Genomic DNA, 8,795 nt, shown 5'->3' on the forward strand with positions numbered 1-8,795 from the left:
GCAATCTCCGGCTCCCGGGTTCGAGCTATTCTCCCTCCTCAGCCTCCCAAATAGCTGGGATTACAGGCGTGTGCCACCACGCCCAGCTAATTTTTGTATTTTTAGTAGAGATGGTGTTTCACCATGTAGGCCAGGCTAGTCTCAAACTCCTGACCTCAAGTGATCCTCCCACCTCGGCCTCCCAAAGTGCTGGGATTACAGGCATGAGCCACCACGCTCGGCCTCAGTGATTTCTGTTCTTGCGTTGTTTCCTCTGCTTTTTTTGGTTTATTTTTTAACATTTTTTTAGTAGAGATAGGGTCCCACTATGTTGTCTGGGCTGGTCTTGAACTCCTGGGATCAAGCAATGCTCCTGCCTCAGCCTCCCCAAGTGCTGGGATTACAGGCATAAGCCATTGCATCCAGCCCTTTGGTTTCATTTGCTTTTCTTTTTCTAGTTGCTTGAATCAGGAACTTAGATTATTAATTTAGATTATTAATTTGAGATCTTTCCTTTTTTCTAATATAAGCATTTAGTATTATAAATTTCTCTTTCATGAAATTGTAAAATGGTATAGCCACTTTGGAAAATAGCTTTGTATTTCCTCAAAATGGTAAACAATGAGTTAGTTACCTTAGGACCCAGCAATTCTACTTTGAGGTATACACCCTGAACAACTGAAAACACAGGGTTCTTACCAAAACCTGCTCAGGAATGTTCACAGCAGCATTATTCATCATAGACAAAAACTATAACTTCCAAATATCTATCAACTGATGAATGGACAAACCAAATGTGATACATTCATACAATGTAATATTATTTGACCAAGAGATGAAGTGCTGATGTATACCTCAATGTGCAGGAACTTCGAAAACATTCTAAGAAGCCAGTCATGAAAGACTGAATATTGTATGATTCAATTGATATGCAAGTACAGAATAGGAAAATTCACAGAAACAGAAAGTAGTTATTTCTGGGCCCAGGGACAGAAAGGAATAGAAAGTGACTAAGAGTAAGTATGGGGTTTCTTTTTAGGGTGATGGAAATTTTTTTTTTTTTTTTTTGAAACAAGGTCTCACACTCTGTCACGCAGACTGATGTACAGCGGGTGTGATCATAGCTCACTGCAGCCTTAACCTCCTGGGCTCAAGCAATCCTCTTGCCTCAGCCTCCCAAGTAGTATGGACTACAGGCACGTGCTACCTACCATGCCTAGCTAAAATATTCTTAAGTTAGATAGTGGTGACGGTTGCACAACTCTGTAAATATGCTTTAAAAAGAAAAAAAACCCAAAACATTGTATTGTACACTATAAAAGGTAAATTAGGCCGGGTGCAGTGGTTCATGCCTACAATCCCACCACTTTGAGATGCCAAGGCAGGAGGATCACATGAGCCCAGGAGCTCCAGACTGGCCTGAGCAGCGAGACCCCATCTCTACAAAAATAAAATTAGCCAGGCGTGGTGGCATGTATTTCTATTACTGATTTCTAGTTTGGCTCCATTACAGTTAGAGGACATATTGTGTGTGGTAGGCAGAATGGCCACCCAAAGATGTCTACATCTTAATCTTTGGAACCTGTATATATCTTATGATACATGGCAAAGAGGAATTAAGATTGCAGATGAAATTAAAGATGCTAATCAGTTTACTAAAAATAGGAGATTACTCTAGTTTATCCACGTGGGCCCAATCTAATCATAAAAGTGGAAGAGGGGCCAGGCAAGGTGGCTCACACCTGTAATCCCAGCACTTTGGGAGGCCAAGGTGGGTGGATCACCTGAGGTCAGAAGTTCGAGACCAGCCTGACCAACATGGCAAAACCCCATCTCCACTAAATATACAAAATTAGCAGGGCGTGGTGGCGCATGCCTGTAATCAGAGCTACTTGAGAGGCTGAGACAGGAGAATCGCTTGAACCCGGGAGGCAGAAGTTGCAATGAGCCAAGATCACGCCACTGCACCCCCAGCCTGGGCAACAAGAGCGAAACTGGGTCTAAAAAAAAAAGTGGAAGAGGGTAGCAAAAAAAAGAGATGCAGCATGACAAGGATTTAATCTGCCATTGCAGACTTTGAAGATGAAGGAAGCGAGACACAAGCCAAGGAATCTGTTAGCCTCTAAAAGCTGGGAACATCTTCAGCTTATAGTCTGCAAGTAAACATGGACTTCATTCCTATAACCACAAGGAATTGAAGTATGTCAACAACTGAGTAAGGAATGGATTCTCCCTTAGAGCCTATAGAAAGTAATGCAGCCGGCCAGGCACAGTAGCTCATGCCTGTAATCCCAGCACTTTGGGAGGCTGAGGCAGGTGGATCACCTGAGGTCAGGAGTTCGAGACCAGCCTGACCAACATGGAGAAACCCCGTCTCTACTAAAAATACAAAATTAGCCGGGCATGGTGGGGCATGCCTGTAATCCCAGCTACTCCGGAGGCTGAGGCAAGAGAATCGCTTGAACCCGGGAGGCAGAGGTTGCGGTGAGCCGAGATCGCACCATTGCACTCCAGTCTGGGCAAGAAGAGTGAAACTCCATCTCAAAAAAAAAAGAAAGGAATGCAGCTCTTCTGGTGCCTTGATTTTAACCTGAGACCCATGTCAGACACCTGACTTACAGAAATGTAAGATATTTGTAATTATCTAAACCACTAAATATGTGGTAATTTGTTACAGCAGCAACAGAAAATGAATATGCTCTGAGTTGAATTTTTCTTTGAGTTTTATGACCCAGGATATGGTTCTATCTTGGTGAATAGTTTATGGGCACTTGAAAGTAATGTGTATTCTGTTGTTGGGTAGAGTGTTCTATAAATGTCAATTGGATCCTCTTAGTTGATGACATTCTTCAGTTTGTCTATATCTTTGCTGATTATATTTACAGTAGTCAATACTGGGTGTGGATACTGAAATCTCCATCTACAATTGTGGATTTTTAAATTGCTTCTTAATTCGATCAGTTTTTATTTATGTAGCTTAAGCTTTGTTGTTTGGTGCATACAAAAGTAAGGATCATTATGTCTTCTTCAGATTGATCCTTTCATCAATAAATAATGCCCCTCTTTATCCCTAGTAATTTTCTGTGCTTTGAAGTCTACTGTATCTGATAGTAATACACTCCTGATTATTTCATTAGTATATTAATACTTCTATGACACATCTTTTTCCATCCTTTTACTTTCAACTTACCTATGTCAATCATGTTTTGAAGTCAGCTTACTATACATAGCACATAGTTGGATTACATTCTGTATCTACTCTTCCAATTTGTATTATAATTAGTGTATTCAGATCATTAACATTCATAATAATTATTGATGTGTTAGGGCTTATGTTTGCCATTTATTTTTTTTCTGTCCCTTCTGTTTCTCAGTTTCTCATCCCTGTTTCTTTACTTTCTTTCATGGTTTTTTTTTTTTTTTTTTTTTTTGAGACAGTCTTGTTGTGTTGCCCAGACTGGAGTGCAATGGCGCCATCTCGGCTCACTGCAACCTCCGCCTTCCAGGTTCAACTGATTCTCCTGCCTTGGCCTCCCGAGTAGCTGGGATTACAGGCATGAGCTACCATGCCCGGCTAATTTTTGTAGTTTTAGTACAGATGGGGTTTCACCATACTGGCCAGGCTGGTCTCGAACTCCTGACCTCAGGTGATTCACCCGCCTCAGCCTCCCAAAGTGCTGGGATTACAGGTGTGAGCCACCACGCCTGGCCTCATGTGAGTTTCTTAAACATTCTGTAGAATTATATCTTGAATTAGCTATAGTATTTTTGAACATATCACTTTGTATAGGCTTAGTGGTCACTCTAATTATCACAATATAAATACATAACTAGTCACAGTCTAGTGATATCAACAATTTATACAATTTATATTTTGAGTGAAGTGCAGAAACTTTGCTTCCATTTAGGTCTCTTTACCCTCCCCACTCTTAAAACATATTTATGTATTACATCTATTTAAAAATATAATTATATGCAAAGTGTATGTAGTGACAATGTACATTTCCTCTACATACACTAAGCACCATATCAGATGATATGACTTTGGTTCAACCACCACATATTTCTAAAACTGTTGAAGATAGTCTATTATTCTTATTCCTACTTTTACCTATTCCATTGTTCTTTTTTCTTTTTGAAGTTCCACGTCTTCTGTTATAATTTCCTTTCTGCTTGGAGAACTTCCATCAGCCATTCTTTGAGGGTAGGTCTGCTAGCATCAAACTCTGTTTTCTTTGTGTAAAAATGCCTTTATTTCTCCTTCATTCCTCAAGGATATTGTCACCAGAGATAGAATTTGTAATTGATAGTTATCTTCTTGAGATAACTTGAAAAATATTGTGCCACTGCCTTCTGACCTCCATTGTTTCAGGTGAAAAATTTGCTGTCATTCAAATTGGTGTTCCCCTATATACAACACATCATTTCTCTGTAGCCACTTTCAAGAATTTTCCTTTTAGTTTTCGAAAGTTTCATTAAGATGTGTCTTAGCGGGTCAGGCACGGTGGCTCATGCCTGTAATCTCAGCACTTTGGGAGGCCGAGGCGGGGGGATCACCCGAGTTCAGGAGTTCAAGACCAGCCTGGCCAACACAGTGAATCCCCGTCTCTACTAAAAATACAAAAATTAGCTGGGTGTAGTGGTAGGTGCCTGTAATCCCAGCTACTCGGCAGGCTAAGGCAGGAGAATCACTTGAAACCGGGAGGTGGAGGTTGCAGTGAGCCAAGATTACGCCACTGCACTCCAGCCTGGGCAACAGAGTGAGACTCCTCTAAAAAAAAAAAAAAAAAAAAGTATCTTAGCATGTATTTCTTTGAGTTTATCCTCTTTGGCATTCATTCGCAACTTCTTGAATCTGTAAGTTTATACCTTTCACAAAATTTAGGAAAATTTCAGCCTTACTTCATCCAATATATTTTCAACCCCATATTTTCTCTTACTTCTTATTCTGTAACTCTTACAATATGTGTTATTTACTTCTTTTGTTATTGTCCCACAGGTCTCTGGGGCTCTATTCAGTGGCGTGATCTCAGCTCACTGCATGCTCTGCCTCCCGGGTTCATGCCATTCTCCTGCCTCAGCTTCCCTAGTAGCTGGGACTACAGGTGCCCACCACCACACCTGGCTAATTTTTTTGTATTTTTAGTAGAGATGGGGTTTCACCATGTTAACCAGGATGGTCTCGATCTCCTGACCTCATGATCCCCCCATCTCAGCCTCCCAAAGTGCTGGGATTACAGGTGGAAGCCACCATGCCCAGCCCCATCATCTTTTTTTTTTCTGTGCACCTCTTCCCTTTCTTTCCTTTCTCTACCTATTTCCTTTCATTGGCCTCCCCTTCTCCAATTTTCCATCTGTTCTCATCTTTTTTTCTTTCTTTTTTTTTTTTTTTGAGATGGAGTCTTACTGTCACCCAGGCTGGAGTGCAGTGGTGTGATCTTGGCTCACTGCAACCTCTGCCTCCCAGGTTCAAGCAATTCTCCTGCCTCAGCCTCCTGACTGGGACTACAGGCACCCGCCACCACACCCAGCTAATTTTTATATTTTTGGTAAAGACGGGGTTTCATCATATTGGCCAGGCTGGTCTCAAACTCCTAACCTCGTGATCCGCCCACCTTGGCCTCCCAGAGTTCTGGGATTACAGGTGTGAGCCACCATACCCCGCCTAGAGTAGTCTTTACTCTAGGAGGTGGTTCTTTCCCCTAAGGTGTGGTTTTTCAATTGAATGCCTATGATGTTAAAAAGTTATCTCCACTCTGGCTAGGTCAGAACCTCATATTTCTCAGCACTGTGCAACCTCTAGTATCTCCATTCTTTTTTTTTTGAGACAGTCTTGCTGTCACCCAGGCTGGAGTGCAATGGCGCAATGTTGGCTCACTGCAACCTCTACTTCCTGGGTTCAAACCATTCTCCTGCCTCAGCCTCTCAAGTAGCTTGTACTACAGGCATGTGCCACCATACCCAACTAATTTCTGTATTTTCAGTAGAGATGGGGTTTCACCATGTTAGCCAGGCCGGTCTCAAAATCCTGACTTTAACTGATCCGCCCACCTTGGCCTCCCAAAATGCTGGGATTACAGCCACTGCACCCGGCCTTCTCCATTCTTCTTTCAATCCCATAGCAGCTGCTCTTCTGGGCCTCACAGAATCTCATACTATGCATGTACAGCCCAGCCCTCAACAAAAGACCCACAGAGGGCAGAGGGAGAAGAGATTGGCAAGATGGCACCTGGCGAGAGATTCTCCAGCCGCTGCTGACATTGAGCAGACAAGTAAGTGAGGTACTGTCCCCACTACCTCCCTTCTTCCTCCCTCACCCCTGGAGACCTTCTCCTTCCCCTCCTCCCTCCACCTGGGGGAGGGGGGCGGGCATGGTTCCTGGGACATCATGTAGGACTCTAAGGAAGAGAGCCAGGACCAGCACTGAAAATCATCGTGCTAGGGAACAGCATCTCCCAGACCACCTCCTTAGCTACAGATTTTGCTCAAAAAACTTTCGGGAACCAGTACAAACTATAGGACTGGATTTCTTTTGAGAAGGATAACATTGCCAGGAAACTTGAATGTTACTCTCTAGTTTGGGATACAGGAGGCCAGACAATAGGAAGCAAAATGTTGGACAGATGCATCTATGGAGCACAGGAAATCATCTTGGTATATGATATCACAAGTTATCAAAGCTTTGAGAATTCTTAGATTAGTGAAGAAAGTGAGTGAAGAGTCAGAAACTCAGCCACTGGTTGCCTTAGTGGGCAATAAAATTGATTTGGAGCATAATCAAACAGTAAAACCTGAAAAACACTTACGGTTTTGCCAGGAAAATGGTTTTAATAGCCACTTTGTTTCAGCCAAGGCAAGAGACTCTGTCTTCCTGTGTTTTCAAAAAGTTGTTGCTGAAATCCTTGGAATCAAATTAAACAAAGCAGAAATAGAACAGTCACAGAGGGTGGTAAAGGCAGATATTGTAAACTACAACCAGGAACATATGGCAAGAGCTGTTAACCCTTCTAGAAGCTCTGTGTGTGCAGTTGGGTGAGCTCATTTTTCCATTGTGTTGATAGTTTTGGCTGCCCTTCACCTCTGGGTGTGTCTGAGAACTTCTAAGAACTTGTTTTATCAGTGACCATCTCTGTAGTTCAGTTAACACTTTCCTCCGAACTTGCTTCATCCTTAAGTGTTCCTCCCAACCGCAGGCATGTGCTTGGATTCAAAAGAATTCAACTTTGCGACCACACACTTTGCATTCAAACTGGAAGGCTCATTCTCTGGAATTAGACTGTTTCATTGAAAAAGAATGGTGTCCGGCCGGGCGCGGTGGCTCATGCCTGTAATCCCAGCACTTTGGGACGCCGAGGTGAGTGGATCACCTGAGGTCAGGAGTTTGAGACCAGCCTGACCAGTATGGTGAAACCTCGTCTCTACTAAAAATACAAAAAATTAGCTGGGCATGGTAGCGCACACCTGTAATCCCAGCTACTCGGGAGGCTGAGGCAGGAGAATCGCTTGAACCCGGGAGGTGAAGGTTGCAGCCAGCCGAGATCGCGCCATTGCACTCCAGCCTGGGCAACAAGAGCGAAACTCCATCTGGAAAAAAAAAAAAAAAAGAAAAAAAATGGTGTTGCTTCTCTGTATGTTCTTGCTTTTTTCCCTGATGTAAATTTTTTTCTTTTTTTTTTTTTTGAGACAGAGTCTCGCTCTGTCACCCAGGCTGGAGTGCAGTGGCGCGATCTCCACTCACTGCAAGCTCCGCCTCCCGGGTTCATGCCATTCTCCCGCCTCAGCCTCCCGAGTAGCTGGGCTACAGGCGCCCGCCACCACGCCCGGCTAATTTTTGTACTTTTAGTAGAGACGGGGTTTCACTGTGTTAGCCGGGCTGTTCTCGATCTCCTGACCTTGTGATCCGCCCGCCTCGGCCTCCCAAAGTGCTAGGATTACAGGCGTGAGCCACCATGCCTGGCTCCCTGCTGTAAATGTTTTAAATATGAAAAGTATCCAAGTCTTGATCATCGGCCAGGATCTTGTCACAGTGGTTTCATTATCTCATGTGAACTCATATACGTCGAAGTACACTTCGGGATGCAAATATCACACAAGTAACATATTTTGCCTATAGATACTTGAGAAGGTATTCTGTTGCTATCAATTGCGAGTAAAAACAAAGCTATCATCCAACTGAAAATGCTCAAAATAAGCCTGTAATAGAAATTTTTTTTCATTTTTAAAAAGGAGCCTGGCCGGGCGCGGTGGCTCACGTCTGTAATCCCAGCATATTGGGAGGCCGAGGCAGGTGGATCATCTGAGTTCAGAAGTTCGAAACCAGTCTGGCCAACATGGTGAAACCCTGTCTCTACTAAAAATACAAAAAAATCAGCCAGGCATGGTGGGAGACGCTTGTAATCCCAGCTATTCAGGAGGCTGAGGCAGGAGAATGGCTTGAACCCGGGAGGCGGAGGTTGCAGTGAGCTGAGATTGCACCATTGCATTCTAGTCTGGGTGACGAGCGAAATTCCGTCTCAAAATAAATAAATGGATAAATAAAAAGGGGCCTAAATTGCCTATTTTGTAGTTTGTAGTCATGATGTATTGTGTAATACTCAGGTTAGATGACTTTATGAATTTAGATAAATGTTCAGCTGATGCTCCACCTGGAATTTCTCCTGCAAACTGCTAAGATAGTCCAGTAATGAGTTATGACAGGTTTTTTTGTTTGTTTTGGGGGTCTGTCTGTTGTTTTTTTATTTTTTCGGGTTTTTTGTTTTTGAGACAGGGTCTCCCTCTTTGTCACCCAGGCTGGAGTGCAGAGCCACAACCACACT

At 43.2% G+C, this 8,795-nt stretch overlaps 1 pseudogene; it reads left to right on the forward strand.

Moving 5' to 3' along the window:
* Positions 1 to 6,367: 6,367 nt before the first annotated feature.
* Positions 6,368 to 7,114, forward strand: LOC129475421 (ras-related protein Rab-28-like; annotated as a pseudogene).
* Positions 7,115 to 8,795: the final 1,681 nt, after the last annotated feature.

The sequence above is a fragment of the Symphalangus syndactylus genome, chromosome X (genome assembly GCF_028878055.3).
Source record: "Symphalangus syndactylus isolate Jambi chromosome X, NHGRI_mSymSyn1-v2.1_pri, whole genome shotgun sequence".
NCBI classification, from domain to species: Eukaryota; Metazoa; Chordata; class Mammalia; order Primates; family Hylobatidae; genus Symphalangus; species Symphalangus syndactylus.